The sequence below is a fragment of the Chenopodium quinoa genome, unplaced genomic scaffold (genome assembly GCF_001683475.1).
Source record: "Chenopodium quinoa cultivar QQ74 unplaced genomic scaffold, ASM168347v1, whole genome shotgun sequence".
Lineage (NCBI taxonomy): Eukaryota > Viridiplantae > Streptophyta > Magnoliopsida > Caryophyllales > Amaranthaceae > Chenopodium > Chenopodium quinoa.
The window spans coordinates 9,721,236-9,738,781 of NW_018742204.1; positions in this window are offsets into that span (position 1 = coordinate 9,721,236).

Genomic DNA, 17,546 nt, shown 5'->3' on the forward strand with positions numbered 1-17,546 from the left:
TTTTTCGTATTGTTTGCTCGATCCTACTTCCTGATTGAATTTTTTCTCACTTTTCTGAAACTCATATGTGTTCTACATATGGACATAACTCTCTGGGAATTTATGCTCCATCTACCTGATTGAATGCTCCGTGCAACAAAGGGTACATCCGAGATGTTGAATTCACCAAACCATGGAAGCGAGTTTTTTCTAAAACTCGCGGTGTCCCATCCACTCGCGCCAACCCTTCACGGTTAGGCTTCCGCGCGGTGCATCCGGACAATTAACCATGGACCCTCTTTGACTAAGCCATATCCCGAACTTTAGACAACTAGAGCCATGGTTAGGTTGCGAACGCATTGCATCATATTGTGCCTACTTGACTAATTGTGCATTATTTATTGTGCATATATATTCTATGTTTCTCTTAACCGTTTGTTGACTTGTGTTGAGATTAAATAAATTAACGACTTAAAGAACTTTTCCTAATTAATTAATTAATTATTTAATTTGAGTCAATAAAGTCTAATATTTTAATCGGAATTGACCTAGTACGACTTTAGGCATACCTCTGTTGACTAATAACACCGAAAACAGTCCCAGACCGAAGCTCCAATATTGGCGCCAAGGTTTGAGCTGTCGCGCCACACGATGGAGTGTAGCGCCTGACGACAGCTATGTTGTCTGGCGCCAAGCTCCACAGTGTGACGCCAGTCTTGTCGCTTGGCCGACAGTTCGGATTATTTGTCGAGTCATCACCTAGAGTCTAATTAATCAGTTTTCTGTTTAATTCGGTTAATTTTGCTGTCAATAATGTTTAATTGAATCAATGATCGAGTTTAGGCACTAAGTCCCATGGTCTTGCACAAGAGTCCAAGCATGTCACTTACACTCAACGCACACACCAATACACATACTTTGACCATGATTAAGTGAGTCTTGTGTGCGTGTTTTTCCGTCATTTTTTTAGGGGGGTAAGTCGAATATTAATCCTCCAATAAAAATAATAATACTTAATTCCCTAAAAATATGTACATTATTTTTGCCAAAAATATGCACCCTTTTTTCTTTTTCTTTTTTTTCTTAAAATAAACCATAAAGTCAAGATGATTCGAGTCAAGTAATTAAAACGCAAAATGGTTTAATTTACAGCGCGTGGTCAAGAAAGGAAGGACGATTAATCAAAGATAACCTCTTCGTACAAGTCTAACTTTTCGACAAACCTATAGCTCGCAAGAGAAAAGCTAGGGTTATAATGGCAACTCAAGAAGAAGTCAATGATCTTAAGAACCAACTGGCTACTGTGACTGAGACACTGAAGCTTCTCGCACTTAGGATCGACGATCCCGTGAAGCAACAACAAATGGACCTTGTGCAAGAGAGCCTAAGCAAGTTGTCCAGCGACTACAAGTTTCAAGAGCTTACATCACAAGGGGTCTCGGTGGACAAGGATCTTCTTCCGGAAGTTCAACGCCAACGACATCCCAAAATTCAGAGCAATTGACAACCCTTACTTCCATTTAAGAGCATTTGAAACCATAATGAGTATCAAGGGTATCGATAAGAAAGTCTTCCCTTCTCTGTTCTCGCTATCTCTCGAGACCGTTTGCCAACAATGGTTCTTTTCTCGAGAAATAAAAGACCTCTACCTGGGAGTCTATAGCAAATGCTTTCGTTGATAGGTACAAGTGCAACATTCAAGTCGAGACTGACCATAGAGAACTTGAAATCCTCAAACAAAAAGAGAATGAAGGCTTCACTTCTTTCTTTAATAAGTGGAGAGAAACCTCAGCTAAGATGATCGAGGTGCCGAGTGAAAAAGAATCTGTAAGGTTATTCATAAAAAACCTTCAAGAAAAGTACTCCAAGATTCTTAAGTATCAAAACAATCTCCATACCTTCAAGGTCGTCTACGACATTGGAATTAACATTGAAGACGACCTGGCTAAGTTGAAAGCTGCCAACAATAACTCCAACAGTGGCTGGAAAGGAAAGAAGAACGACAATCCTTCTTCTTCCAAAACCGCCCACTCAAATAATGTTAGCACCTTTAATTTAGGAGAAGTTCTTGCCATGAACAACCAAGGACAGAAGAAACCATTTAGGAGGAACTTCACTTCTATTGGCATGAGTTATGACACCGCATTTGATCGATTAAATGCAAAAGGTCTTATATTGGACCATTTGGGGACCCACCAGTTGAGAAGAGGTCAGTTAACTGGAACCCAAATGCACACTGCAAGTATCACCAAGGTAGGGGTCATTCCACTGAAAGCTGTTGGAAGCTTAAGGAAGCTATCCAAGACCTAATCGACAATAACAAACTGCCATTGCCCCCTGCCAGTAAGAAGCCAAGCATCGACAATGCACCTCTAGCTTATACCCTGGCTATCTCCGATGAAGAAAACGAGGTTGACCCCTCATCTCTCATTAAACCTGTCAAAGAAATTTGTGCCATAGGAAAAGAAGAGGAGATCTTTTTCGATGTCAAAGATAGTCTTCTTGAACCGGAAAATAAGGAAGATATACAATTGCTCACACTTTCTATGAAGGAGGCATCGCAATTACTACGTGAAGCTCTCAAAGTTATGAACGAACTTCATAAGAAATATGATGAGCTTCCACTTCCAAAAGAAGAACCTAAAAGGGAATTCACACAAGTGAGGACGACTTATAAAGCAAAGTGCTTTCCCTCACAAGTCACTGAAAAACCCAAGAATAGCAATAGAACCTACACTCCGATTGGGATCCCATATGCGCAAATGTTCAAAATGCTCTCCGAGAGTGGCGAGGTCAAACCTCTTGAACCGAGACCATTCGAATCATTGAAAAGGACAGATAGGTATTACTGTCAGTATCATCAATCAGGGGGCCACACTATAGAAAACTGTTTCAAATTCAAGGATTTGGTACAGAAAATGATTGATGAAAAGAAATTGGTCCAAGTTCAACAAGAAGAGGATATAACCATTAATGGAGTTTGGGACAGTGATGAAGAAGATTTCTATCTAAAGGACATAGTAGGACCTTCACCTTCTGTGTCATACACCACAGATGACATTTGGACTGAAGAATATTCATCAATTGTCCTTACAAGATCCGGGAGAATGGAACCTCCCGTTTCAACGCAACCTATGCCCACCACACATTAAGTTCCCATACCTATCATCGAAGACAATGACATTGTTAAACAGTTTAAGAAGACAAAAGTTGAGATGAATGTGTGGAAACTTTTGGCAACATCTCGAGAGCATAGGTTGGCTGTAATGAATGCCTGGGATAAAATCAGGATAGATTCTGACACTACTTCTGAGGGACTAGCCAACTTCCTCACAAGTGACCTTCCTAGTCTGATTAATTTGATCACCTTTTCTGACAAAGATTTACCCCCAGAAGGTGACAAACATTACAAGGCATTAAACCTCACGGTAGTCTGCAAAAGGATGAATGTTCCCATGACTCTTGTAGACAATGGATCGGCCATCAATGTCTGTCCACTTAGAACTGCGAGGATGCTCGGTATAAGGGATGAAGACTTAACTCCGTCCACACAAGGAATAAGAGCGTACGATTATACTCGTCGTCAAGCTCTTGGCAAGATTACCCTAAATGTAACGGCAGGAGCAATAGAACATGCTACTACTTTCCAAGTAGTGGACATCAAAGCCTCATTCAACTTGTTGTTGGGACGCCCTTGGCTTCATGATCTAAAGGTCGTCCCTTCATCTCTCCACCAACAAGTGAAAGCTATAGTTGGAGGAATTCCAATCACCATCGATGCTTCACCTATGAGAATCAAATCTATAGAGAATCCAATCATTAATGTGGAGCACGACGAGGATGATGAAGACCTATGGGGCTTTAACAAAGAAATATCCTTAATCCAGGAGGATGAAAGGACATCTCTTTGCCATGACCCCCATTCCAACATGACCGTCAACGCCATGCTGAAGAAACAAGGATACTTTCCTGGAATGACTTTAGGAAAGAAGAAAGGAATAGCAAAATCACTAGAGTCACCTGGCCTCCCTAAATTAGATATTTTCGGACTTGGTTTTGAACCGAATTAGAAAGATCTCAAGTGAGCCCAGGAAAAGTTGAAGGCGCGTAGGGACGCTCGCATTCAAAAGAAAGCAATTCCAATGGATCAGTACCCTCTTACACTTAATGGTCAGTTCATAAAAGAAGGAGATGACTATCCATGCCATGAATTTCCCGAGCCATTTTTTGTAAACGGCATAAGACAACCGGGATTCGAGATTTTCTTGGATTGCTACTTCACTGATGAAATCCCAACTCCCGTCCATAAGGAGAAAGCACCCCCATGCTTTGACATTAACGTCATGGGATTACTGTTTGGGCGAGAAAAGAATGAGCCAACTTATGAAGAAGATAACTCCTCACTCATTCAAACGGCCCTACAAAGTGAAAGCTTCGATCCCTCGAAGCTAATTACTCCAGCTGAAGGATCACTACATGGATGGCGCAAAACTATCAAAGTGACTACTCTAAGCGGAAGGAAGATATCAATCACGACAGGACAGGGACCAATGTTTGAAGAGTCGTCTGAGTCAGAGTCTGAGTCAGAGTCTTTCCCTTTAGAGTCTTCTAAGTCTTTAGTAGTAACACCTCCCTCTCCTATTTCTTCTCCTAGGATAGTTAGTAATCTAGTCTCTAAGGACATATCACTCTTTGATGTAATGATCTCAGAGTATAATAATATTTCTCATTCTCCTTTTCCCTAACCTAAGATGACGAGCATTGCTTAGCTAACGATGAAAAAGACAAAGAAATTATTAAAGCAATGGAAACACTTGAAAAGAAAACACCGGTAATTGAAGAAATTGAAACGGTTGATATGTCGAATGATTCAACCCATAAAAGAGAAGTTAAAATCGGATTAACATTGAATAAACAAGAAAGAACCAATTTAATTAACTTACTTAAAGAATTCATCGATGTATTCGCCTGGTCATATGAAGATATGCCAGGCATTAATAGAGAAATAGCTCAACACATTATACCACTAATTCCAGGAATGAAACCTGTAAAACAAAAGTTGCGTCGAATGAAACCCGACATAGCACTTAAAATAAAAGAAGAAGTTCAAAAACAAATAACTGCAGGTTTCATCAAGGTATCCAAATACCCCGAATGGGTCGCCAACGTCGTCCCAGTTCCGAAGAAAGACGGAAGGGTAAGGATGTGTGTTGACTATCGAGATCTAAATAAGGCAAGTCCAAAGGACAACTTCCCTTTACCACACATCGATATTCTGGTAGATAACACGGCAAATCACGCGCTTCTCTCGTTCATGGATAGGTACGCAGGTTACAACCAGATTCTCATGGCAGAAGAAGACATGGAGAAAACAACCTTTATAACACCATGGGGCACTTACTGCTACAAAGTAATGACATTCGGGTTAAAAAACGCGGGTGCTACTTACCAACGTGCAGCAGCTGCCTTACTCCATGACATGATGCACAAAGAAGTCGAAGTATATGTCGACGACATGATTGTAAAATCAAAAGACCGTCTAGGCCATCAAGTAGCCTTAAGGAAATTTTTCGAAAGGCTAAGGAAGTATAACATGAGGTTGAACCCATCAAAATGTGCTTTTGGAGTCACCTCAGGCAAGCTCTTGGCATACGTCATAAGCTCTAGAGGAATAGAGGTAGATCCAACCAAGATTAAAGCAATCATGTCAATGCCACCGCCCAAGACTGAGAAACAGATTCGAGGATTTATTGGCCAGTTGCAATACATAAGTAGGTTCATATCAAAACTGACGACGATATGTGAACCAATCTTCAAGAAGCTCAAGAAGAATGTACCAGTAATATGGGATGACAAGTGCCAAAAAGCCTTTGAAAAGATCAAAGCCTATCTCGCAAATCCTCCCGTATTAGCACCAGCACTTCCCGGAATACCTCTTAGGTTATATTTGACGGTTACCAAAGAGACAATGGGAGTCATGCTAGCAGAAGAAGTAGAAGGCAAAGAGAATGCAATTTATTACCTAAGTAAAAAGATGCTCGAATACGAAACACGCTATACACCGCTCGAGAAATTGTGCCTCGCCTTGGTGTGGGCCACAACTAAGTTAAGACATTACATGTTGGTGCATACCGTTTTCGTAGTCTCCCGATTAGATCCACTCAAATATCTATTCGAGAAATCTACACTCAATGGACGCATATCAAGATGGATAGTCAATCTAGCCCAGTTTGATGTAAGGTTTACGCCACAAAAAGCAATTAAAGGATCTGTGGTGTCAGACTTCCTAGCAGATTTTCCAATAGAAGACTCGACGCCAATACAAGACAATGAATTTCCAGACGAAGACTTAATGGTCACTGAAGATGATACTTGGACCTTGTATTTCGACGGAGTCTCAAACCAAAAGGGATGTGGCGTCGGAGTGCTACTAGTATCACCTAAAGAAGAGCACGTTCCAATCTCAATAAAGCTTGATTTCGACGTTACCAACAACGCTGCTGAATATGAAGCATGTGTGGTAGGCCTTGAAACAGCTTTGGCATTAGGAGTAAAGAAGTTAAGAATATTCGGAGACTCTTCCTTGATCATCAATCAAATATCTAAAAGATGGAAAGTAAGGAGCGAAAGCCTAGCCCCTTACCAATCATACCTGGAAACTCTTACCGATCAGTTAGAGAAGGTATAATATACATATCTACCTAGAGAAGAAAACCAATATGCTGATTCCTTGGCAAGATTATCCTCAATGGTTAGGATTCCCACGGAAATTGAACAAATGCCTCTAACTATCGAAAAAAGGCACAAACCAGCATATGTCCAAGCTATAGAAGACGACGACTTAGTCCAAGAAGAAGATGAAGAAGAAGAACCGTGGTACACGGACATACTCAATTATGTCATTAATGGAGAATACCCTCCTCATGCTGACAAAAGAGCAAAGCGAGCGTTGAGACTTTTGGCTTCTCAATATGTACTCATAGACAACGAGCTACATAAAAGGGTACCTAAAGGTCGAGCTCTCTTATGTGTAGTAAAGATGGATGCACAAAGAGTAATGAGAATAGTTCACGAAGGAATCTGTGGCACTCATGTAAACGGCAAAATGTTAGTCCAGAAAATAATGCGAGAAGGATATTATTGGACTACAATGAATAGGGATTGCCATCAATACGTAAAAAGATGCCCTAAGTGCCAAATTTACGCCAACTTACAACATGTCCCTCCATCTTTTCTCTACACCTACACATCGCCATGGCCATTCTCTACATGGGGAATGGACATAATCGGCAAAATCATTCCCCCAGGAACGGGAGGCCACGAATTTATTCTAGTAGCAATCGATTACTTTACAAAGTGGGTCGAAGCGCAATCATACGCTAAACTCACTGCAAAACATGTAGCACTCTTTATCGAAAGAAATATTATCTATCGATATGGAGTCCCACATGAGATGATAAGTGACAATGGAACTCACTTTCAAGCCGAATGTGAAGAATTGCTACAAAAATACGACACTCAACATCATCATTCTTCCCCTTATAGACCTCAAGCAAACGAAGTAGTTGAGGCAGCTAATAAAAATTTAAAGACTCTCATTGAGAAAATGACTGAAAATTATAAGGATTGGCCTGACAAGCTTCACTTCGCATTGTGGGGTTATCGCACGTCAATCCGTACATCAACAGGAAATACACCATTTTCCTTGGTATACGGAATGGATGTCGTACAACCTGTCGAACTAGAAATACCATCTCTACGCATTGCGTTAGAGAGTAAACTCGATGAAGTTGAATGGACTAGGGCAAGATATGAAGAATTGATTCTACTCGACGAGAAACGACTAGAAGCTCTACATCATACTCAGTGTTACCAAACTCGTATGGCTAGGCATTTTAATAAGAAGGTCAAGACAAGAAATATCAAAATAGAAGATTTGGTATTAAAAGCACTAAGGAAAAATGTTTTAGACCCAAGGGGAAAATTTAGACCTAACTGGTCTGGACCCTACATTTTCAAGACAATCCTATCAGGAGGTGCAGCAAAACTAACTGATATGGATGGCAATGAATTCTCAAACATGACAAATCTTGACCAACTTAAGAAATACTACCCATAATAATTTGAGTAGGATACTCAAGAGAGCTACGTTCGGCCTGATTCCTTAAGAAAGGATACGTAGGCAACCCTTTACAGGTGCGGCCACTTTATTTTTCGACATCTCCGCATTTCAGATTTAATTAAAAATTCAATAGAGAATCGGCGAATTGTTGGCGTCGCAGAACAGAGCCTGGCGCCAGCCATAAGTCATCAGCGCAGCAGATGGAATTGGCGCCTGGCGCCAGACTTCAGTAACTGGCGCCAATTTAGGAATAAAATCTGGGCGAATTTCGGTGTTTTTTCGGAAAATTTTCGACTTCCGTACTCGAAGAATTTTTGGAAAATTAATTTTTCGATTTTCATTGCTTTAATAAAATAAATTTAAAGTAAATAATTTAATTGAAATCTAAAATTTCATTAATAAAATAAAATTACATTATTGATGGAATTTAAATAAAAGCTGAAATAAATTAACTTTAAATGAAAATAATAATCTAAGTCTAATAAATCTAAAGCTAAACAATGCTCTTAATCTTTCTTTTCCTTTTTAGCTCTTTTCCAATTCTTGTCTGCTTCTTCCTCTTCATCCATGACTTTAGCTAGTAGGCATCCTTTAGAGGACCTGCATTCAATTTTGGAGTAGATGGTCTCCCCTTCAGCTAGCACTCCATGCTTCTTTTCCACCCAAGTTTTTTTTGTCTGTGGTGTTAGCTTTCCTTTTTCCTTTGTCTTTGGTAGTATTTTTCTTCCTAGGCATTGCAGGTGTTTTGAATTCAATTCTTGCACCTAAGCGTTCCTTGGCAGGAGTCACCCTGTCACCTAGACGATTCCTCACATCGGTTCTACCCTGATCAGTCGAAGATTTCTTCAGCAACCACTTCTTTACATCATTAGGCAAAGAAGAAGGAACCTTTCGGTTAATCACTTCCCATAAAGGTCTAGCGCCTTAGTAAGCATCTAATCTGTCTACTTCTTGAGAAATAGGGTACTCAAAGGGAGGACGAAGATCTCCGGAAGGAATATTTTGAAGCAAGCCGTATTGTCTTTTTACCCTGCAGGGATAATAATAAGTTACACGAGACAAGCTTGGAAGACGGCAGAAGGGTTGCTTGTTAACACCAACCATCCTTTCTATTTTCAACCATGGGATGACCCACTTGATAGCAAAATCACGTGATTCAAAGACTTTTCTCCACCCATGGCGCCCAATTTTAGGGATGCGCTTCTTCCTTCTCACGAAGCAATTGGGAGTATATTTTTCAATGTCGTCCGGAGGGCTAATTAATCCTAGCCTCTCCATTAGCCACATCTGTAAAAATTTGCAATGCAAATATATTATTATTACAATAAAAAAAATATATTTTTTGATTTCTGTAATTAAAAATATTATTTTTCTACCTGTAATAAAATTGGAGAACCGCGAAGAGGCGCTTTTGGGTTCCTTTTCAATTCATCTAGACTAATCATAGTCTCTCCAACTATTAATGGCATTGGATTTCTCCCTGATTCAATTTATTCTAGTACAGTGGTTATAATTGATTGACCCTCATTATTTTTACCACTACTAAGAAAAAATTGGTTAAGCATGCAAAATAGGAACGCCCTTCTTCTATATATATGAAAAGATTCAGAAAGAGGTTTATCAAAATAATAGCGTGCAAATCCTTTCAAATTCACTATATTGCCATCTACTATTTTTGATAAATCCCTTTCCTTTAAATTAAGGAAGCGCTCAAAATCCTTATAATAGTATGCATCTATTCTAGGGATTGCTATAAGGTCTATCGCAAGGAAGCCTAAGATAGCACCAAATTCCTCCGGCAAAGGGCTAATCTCATCATACCCTATTTTGAAACAATGAGTATCAACATTCCAAAATTCTAAAGCGGTATGTATGAAGTCTAAGTCAAGATCTACCCCTTTGATGCCATAAATTCCCCCCAGGTGAAATAAATCTAATTCTTTTCTCTCCCTCGCATTAAGAGATCGACATCATTCATGAGTGTATTGGGTGAAGGTCTTGGTGCCTAAAGGCATGATTATTATTTTTTCTAAAGAAGAGGATTGTTTATTCGCTGGAATTATGAGAAGAATCGGCTGGGCAGGGGGCTATTTATACACAAATTGCGAAGAATTTTAATCAGAATGAAACACGGAGTCAGCGTCAATTGGCGTCAAAACCCCGTGATTGGCGCCAACCGCCAGCGCTTGGCGCCACACGCTAAGTGTAGCGCCTGGCGCCACGCGCCATAGTGTAACGCCAGCTGGCGCCAAGTTGCCAAACCAACCGCGCGTGCTCAACCTGTGTTTTTAATATTAGACTCGAGTCGGTTAATGACTTTATGGCTCCGTTTAATTTTCCTAAAACATCTTCTTCCATCCTTTTTTCTTAATTAATTAAATATAGCTATTAATTTTAATTTATATTATTCCTTTTGGACTTTATTTTAAATTCCAAACACCCGACATTTCATTTGATTTTTTTCCTTTTTTTTTTTCTTTTTGGGGGAGAGAGTCGGATACCCTCCATCAATAATAAAAATGACGGAATTTTTGCGCAAAATTGTTGTCACACTTTTCTTGCACACACTAACATACACATAATAATAACAATCGAATAAACTCATAATGGCATAAATATAAAAAATGTGTCTATGAATAATGAGTCTAAGGCAAAGTTCAATAAAAAAAAGTCAAAGTAAAATATACACAGGAACAAACTACGGCGCCGGAGGACGTAGGCCCATCATGTCCTAAAATTGTGCCGTACGAGGAGTCACCTCTCCACCAGCTCCAGCTCCAGTCCCAGCTCCAGTCTCCGTAGGACGAGGAAGACTCAATATAGGACCACTCCAGCCAAGATCAACCTGAGGCTGAGGCCGCAGAGGCTGCTGCGATGAAGAGCCAGCCTCGTACATCCCACCACCTCTGAAAGCCAAGGTAGCCTCTCCTACCGGTGCAGCAGGAGCACCCTTAGAGGAAGAACCCGAGCCCTCTGCAACATCGGCTCGAGCAGCCTCAGAGCGACCGCCTCTACCCCCCGACGAAGTGCGACGACGTCTCGAGCTAGACCTCGATGGGTCCCTCCGCCCCTCAGGTCTCGTGCAGGTGTGAGAAGCGATAGGCTGACCCTGCAAAAAGAGTTGAATCAAAAACAAAATAAAATTGAAGCAGCAATGCAAAAATAATGAGCAAAGAAAGGCTACCCCTCGGATGATGTCATCCCGACGGCAAGTGGCCGCGTTCCTTATCTGGACGAGTTGGCCCCGGAAGGCATCTATGCATCGTGCCATAGCCGAAACCACCTCGCGTGAAAACTGCCAAAAAAATAAGTAAGTAAATATGCATGATATATGAACACAAAAGTCTGAAAAAACTAGGCTTACTTGAGTTTGGTGGCGAGGAATTGACCGCTCTACGAAGCGCTCACCCTCGGGAGCCGGAGAAATCATCTCCTCAATCGGCCCGTACATCCCCTGGTAGTGGATGGACATACGGGGTGGCACGAACTCAGCAGCACCATCCTGATAAAACGAAAAAAATTAGTAAAGCATTACTTGGGGGCTACTTAGTGGAAAGTAAAGCTAAGAAAATCTTACCCTCACATCCTCAGCCGGAACAGGGGCTGGAGCTAACAAAGGTAGTAGCTCCTCAGCATAACACCGCCCGAGGATCACATGGGACCGCCAAGGGGTACCAGCTCCCTCAGACATGCTCGACAACCGCGCCTCGTCGAACATATGACGTGGTGGAGCAACAGGAACGACGAAGACATCAGAAGAGTGCTGTCTAGCGACCCTCTCTCCTAAATACGCGACCGCTCCATAGGTCCCTAGAAAATAGCGACGCTCAGCAGAGTACTGTGCGGCTAATCCAGGGACTGCCCAACCACCCCACGGTCGGTATACCACCTCAGGTCCCTATAAAGAGCAATCAATCAGGCAAGAAAAGCACCGCAGAAAAGCAAGATAAACAATAAAAGTCGTACCGAGATGATCCGGTGCCGGACATGTGTAGTGGACATGTCCACATGGTGGCCGCCCCAAGAGGCGCTCACTGGAAATCCCCGCGGCGATGGTCTCGCCGGCGCAACGGAAGGAAAGTAATCGTAGAACCAAATCTACAAGGAGCCAAAAGTGTGAGCAAATGCTAACTAAAATGCAGAGCTAAACTTTATAGGGAATAAATGTTTACCTCTACGACCTTCCAAAAGGCAGACAAAGCAACGTTCGTCCCAATGGACCGGTGGCGACACGAGTCCCTCAGCGCACGGACGAAGTCAGCATAGGCCAAGCTGGCCCAGTCATAAGTCCCAATCCGGTGAAGATCACGGACAGCAGGAAGGTAGTAAAGCAATGCCCTACTACCCTTATCAGGGGAGAATGTCCCTTACAACAACATCAGCACGAAGATACGCACCCGCTGCTCTCGGGTGGTCGCATCGTCATCAAGAGCCGCTGCCAGCGTTGAGCGGCGAATTCCTCTAGCACTGAACTGAGTCGTCTCGACCTCAGCTCGGGCCCGAATAGCGATCGGCCCCAAAATCTCCTCGACCTCCGAAGAAAAGACGTCGATTCCACTGTCAAACGGCAGTGGCACAGAGGTGAACTCCAGTCCTGTGATGAGATTGAAGTCCGTAGGGGTGACCATCATCTCGCCCCAGGGGAAATGGAAGGTGTTGGTGGTGTCCCAGAAGAACTCCACCAAAGCGCGCACTACGTGATGACCCCCGCTGGAGGCGATCATAGCCTCGGAGGTCTCAAACAGAGTAGCTAGTCCGCAAGACTCCCATAGGAGTCTCGTCTCAAGATCCCTGGCGATGTACATCCTGTACAAATCGCCTAAGCCATCACAGCCAGAGCCGTGATGCCGTGTCCTCCCGGGCGCGATGCCCTGTCTCACCCTCTCAGAAATGTGGTGGACAGGGGCAAAAAACAAGGTCCGCTCATCCCACTCCGGAAGTCGACCAAGCGAAGTGGAAGGCGTAATGTCATCCTCCACGGGCTCATGCTCCCGTCTAGTGTTTCGGGACCGTGAACCCGAGCCTCGTCGTCTAGCCATGCTACATTGTGCAAAATTATCATGAATTAAGATTCTATAGTATCTAAGTTTCGCCTAGCCGCATGATACTATGTTCGCAAAAACAGAGTACGTAGTACTAAAACATAGCACAAATTCAAATTGAGCATGACAGCAGTTTCCAAGCAATTAAATAATTTCTTGCAACACTATAGTGATTATTGTGACAAATTGAACAAGAATTGCTAGCAAAGGTGTCAGAAACAAATCACATTGTTCTTCACGACCTTAAGAGGTCCAACAATGGCAAATTGCTCATTTCTTCACCAAATTGAGTCAAACGAGTCTCAAATTACTCCCAAGGCAATATATAAACATAATCAAGCAATTTCATGGCATAAAACTTGACAAACAAAGAAAATTGAGCATTATAAATTTCGAATTTTCATGAAATTCGTGAATAAACATGCCAAGAATTCATAAAAAACTGATGTGAGTTTGAAGAAAACTTACATAGATCAGGAAAATAGATGAAAAGATCTTTGATTTGCAACAAATTTGAGCGAATTCGGTTGAGAAACAAGCAAGCAATGAGCAATTGAAGTTTCGGACTTTTTTCGAGCAGTTTCGCGACGAGCAGCCAGCAAAATGAAGAAGAAAGGGGGTATTTAAGGAAATCCCCGTGCTGGCGCTAGGCCCTATGCATTGGCGTCACAAATTTTTCTTGGCGCCTGACGCCAATATCAGCGCCTGACGCTAAGGCCAGCTGTGTGGCGCTGATGGTTTTTCTGCAACGCCAAAGCACCCAGCCACCTGATGAGGTTGAGCTAGTCTTCTGCAACATATTTTTGGGTTCCTTGGTACGCTAGTTAGCCCCTCTAAGCATTTGACATGATTTAGTAATCGGCTTGATTACATAAAGTGATCGACCTGATAAGAGATCGTCTCACTTAGCTTAAAGCGCCGAAGCATTGGCTCATTAGAAAAAAGCACCGACATATAGGTTTAAAAGCAAAAAAGCACTGACATATAGGTTCAAGAGCAAAAGATCACCGACATACAGGTTCAAAGCAACGAGAGCGCCGACGTATAGGTATAGCGGAAGCAAAGTTCAGGCGAACTTTTAAAGATCGACAGGCGTGGATCTTCAGTAATTTCCTTTGGAAAATTATCGCATCGAATGAGGATGACTTCAAGAGAAGATATCTTCGACATCATTCCCTAGCCTGCGGAGAGTTGTCACAAACAACTGGAGGTAATTTCGGGCGAAGTTGTCTTCGATCATATTCCCTAGGATGTGGAATATTATCAATGCGGATGAGGATTATTTCAAGAGAAATAATCTTCGATGGTATTCCCTAGGATGTGGAATATTATCAAAGCGGAAGAGGATAGTTTCAGGCGAAGCAATCTTCTAATTTGGAAGCAGTTACAGGCGTAGCGGTTTTCAAGCGGGATGGCATTCTCTAGCTTGCAGGAGGTCAGAAAAACAATCGTTTACTTTCAGAGACGTGTGCTCGACGGTGCAAGATACGCGTTTCTTAAATCTTTTATCTGTTTAACTAATGCTAGTTTGCAGGTATCGGCGTTACAAGATTGATTTAGGATCGCAGAACGTTCTGAATCATTCTCCGTCCTTATCGATACTTTGACTTTTGTTTTCAAAACTTGCGTTTCTCCAAACTCAGTCAAAGTGGGGGCTTCTGTAGACACCCATAAATGTCTCCCCAAAACCAAACCCAGTGATGAGTACCTTTCACGTCGAATCATAATCGAATGAAACGAAAGTGTGGAAAGGTCTAGTGTTGCGGAAAGTTTTATTTTCTTTTCTCTTCTCTCTGTTTTTGAAAACTTATTTTAAGAAAACAGCCAATCCAGTTTGGTTGGTCCATGATATGAGTCCAATAGTGGTGTAGTTGGATGGGGCTTTCAAAGACCTTTCCAACGATATATTATAAGCCTAATTCCGATCAATATTGAGGAAATTATGGCCAATTTACTAAACTGGGCCCGGTTTGAGATTTATGTACGGACCAATGGTCTTGGGGAGGGCCTAATATGATTTATCATTCCTAATGCAATTAGGAATGGTTTTAGTCTTCTAGATTCTTCTAGAAGATTCTTTTCATTCCTAATTCAATTAGCATTGATAAATTGACTTTTGTTGACTTTTCAGAGTTTTAATCAAAACCAAATAGCATTTTCAAGGAAATTATATTATTTTATCCTCCAGTACGGTAAACTTATCGGATTTTCGAAAACGCGTTGGAATCAGGCTTGGCGCCTAACCCTAGGCCTTGGCTTCTGGAACCAGGCCTGGCGCCTGGCACTAGCCACTGGTGCCTGGCGCTAGCCACTGGCGCCTGGCGCTAGTGTTGGTGCCTGGCGCCAGGTAGCCAGGGTTGGCGCCAGCTCTGTTTCCTGAGCGTCGGATCTGTTTTTTAAATAATTTATCCTTTTTGGCTGATTTTCTCTATAAATATCGTATTAAAACTCCGTTTTCGATCACCAATTAAAATCATCTACATCCATCATTCATCAACAATCATTAATTCTTTAGCATTCTCTAAATCATTCATCTTTCTTAAATTCAATTCTTTCTTTTCTTCCTTTGCTTTTTCATACAAAATTCCGCATTCACAAGATCTAGAAACACCTAGCCATATTCGAAGTTGCCTTCGCCCTAGACGTGAAAGGTTTTAATTTCTGAGGGTTTGGTCCCAAATCTCTCTTTCAATTATTTAATTTAATTGTTGATTATTATTTTCCTTGAAGTTACTAACGTGTGTATTTTGTTATTAGAAAGAGGTACGATGCATCAAAGTAAGTACTTTAATTGGTTTTAATTGATATTATGATGTAGAGATCATGTTTTATATTGTTATTATGATATTCCTAGTATCATGTCTAGGGTAATTTTTAATATTAAATATGATTTCTATGATGCTTTTTATTTTCTTCCTAATACTTATGATTGTTATTAGTATCATGTTAGGATTAAAGATTTGATTTTTATTGCTTAGTGACATGCTAGGGTTTGTTATTAATCTTGTTAGTATCATGCCTAGGATCTTGCTATTATTATGCTTTAATATTAACATGAACATGATTATGATTATAATTGTTATAATTTATGATGATTATGATTATTGATTATTTATTATGTTGCTTGATATTTTTTGTTATTGCTTGATCACACCTTTTATTGCATGTTTAAAAGGAATTGGTACTTGTAATCACGCTTAATAAGATAATTAATAATCTTGTTAGGGTTAATTTGATTATAATTTCAAGTGATCGCCAATAATAGATTTATTTGTGCATAATATTCAACCAACATAGATTAAACAGGTTTAGGGTTAATCCTATTGATTGCATGTTAGTCAAAAAACGCACATGAATACGATCAGAATAAAGTATAGGCCTATTATTAGGGCAGATTCAATCTCTTTTAGGTTGGATTTGTACCTTCATCCCCGAACCCTTATTTGGTTCATGACCTTATGGAGTTGACGATCTTTTGGATCGTTAAGGGGTGTAACCTTCACCTCGTGAACGGTTTACAAGTTCCTAAAAAACTTGTTGGCGACTCTTTTGCTCTATCTTCTTCCCTTTTAGACGCCACCGTACTTTAGTGTATGATCACAGTGGGGATCGAGCTAGTGGGATTTTAAAGGCTTGAAATTATTCCCTACACCTACAAAAACCAAAAAAAAAAAAACAATAAATTATTTCATCAATGAACAGAAATTTCAAATTTACATTTTTATTTTGTAGGTACCTTGACTGGAGTTCCTGATGCAGTGGAAGCAATTTATTGAGAAGCCATATTTTTTTGAAGATGAACATCAATTTTTTGGAGATATTCTGTAATTTATAAAGTTGTTTTGAATTGTTAACAGCTAGTTTTTTAAAACATTCGTGCACATTTGCTGTGTAATTGTTGTTGCAGTAATGGTGGCAGTCCCTAAACTTTTTGCTTAGTCATCGTCCCTGAAGTTTTTGGCTGCTAATTGCTTACTTTTGCTGACTCATGGTCCCTAAACTTTTGCCGACTAAGCAAGGTCCCTAAACTTTTGCCGACTAAGCAAGGTCCCTAAACTTTTGGTCAGAATCACCAAATATGGTGGTTGAGGGACCAAAAATGCACATACAAAAGTTGAGGGACCAAAAGTGCACAAATACAAAAGTTTAGGAACTGTATTTGTGCTTTACTCTATATGTTCATTAGAATATAATACAATGTACATTATAATACAGTAAAATGTACATTTTCATATACGTACATGATCATTTATACCAAATGTACATTTACTATATGAATAATGTTCTTTAATATTATCATGTTCTTTACTAATATTACAAATGTTCTTCAGATTTACAAAAAAAATATAAAACTAGATGTTCTTTATAAAATAGCTATATGTTCTTTACAAAATAACTATATG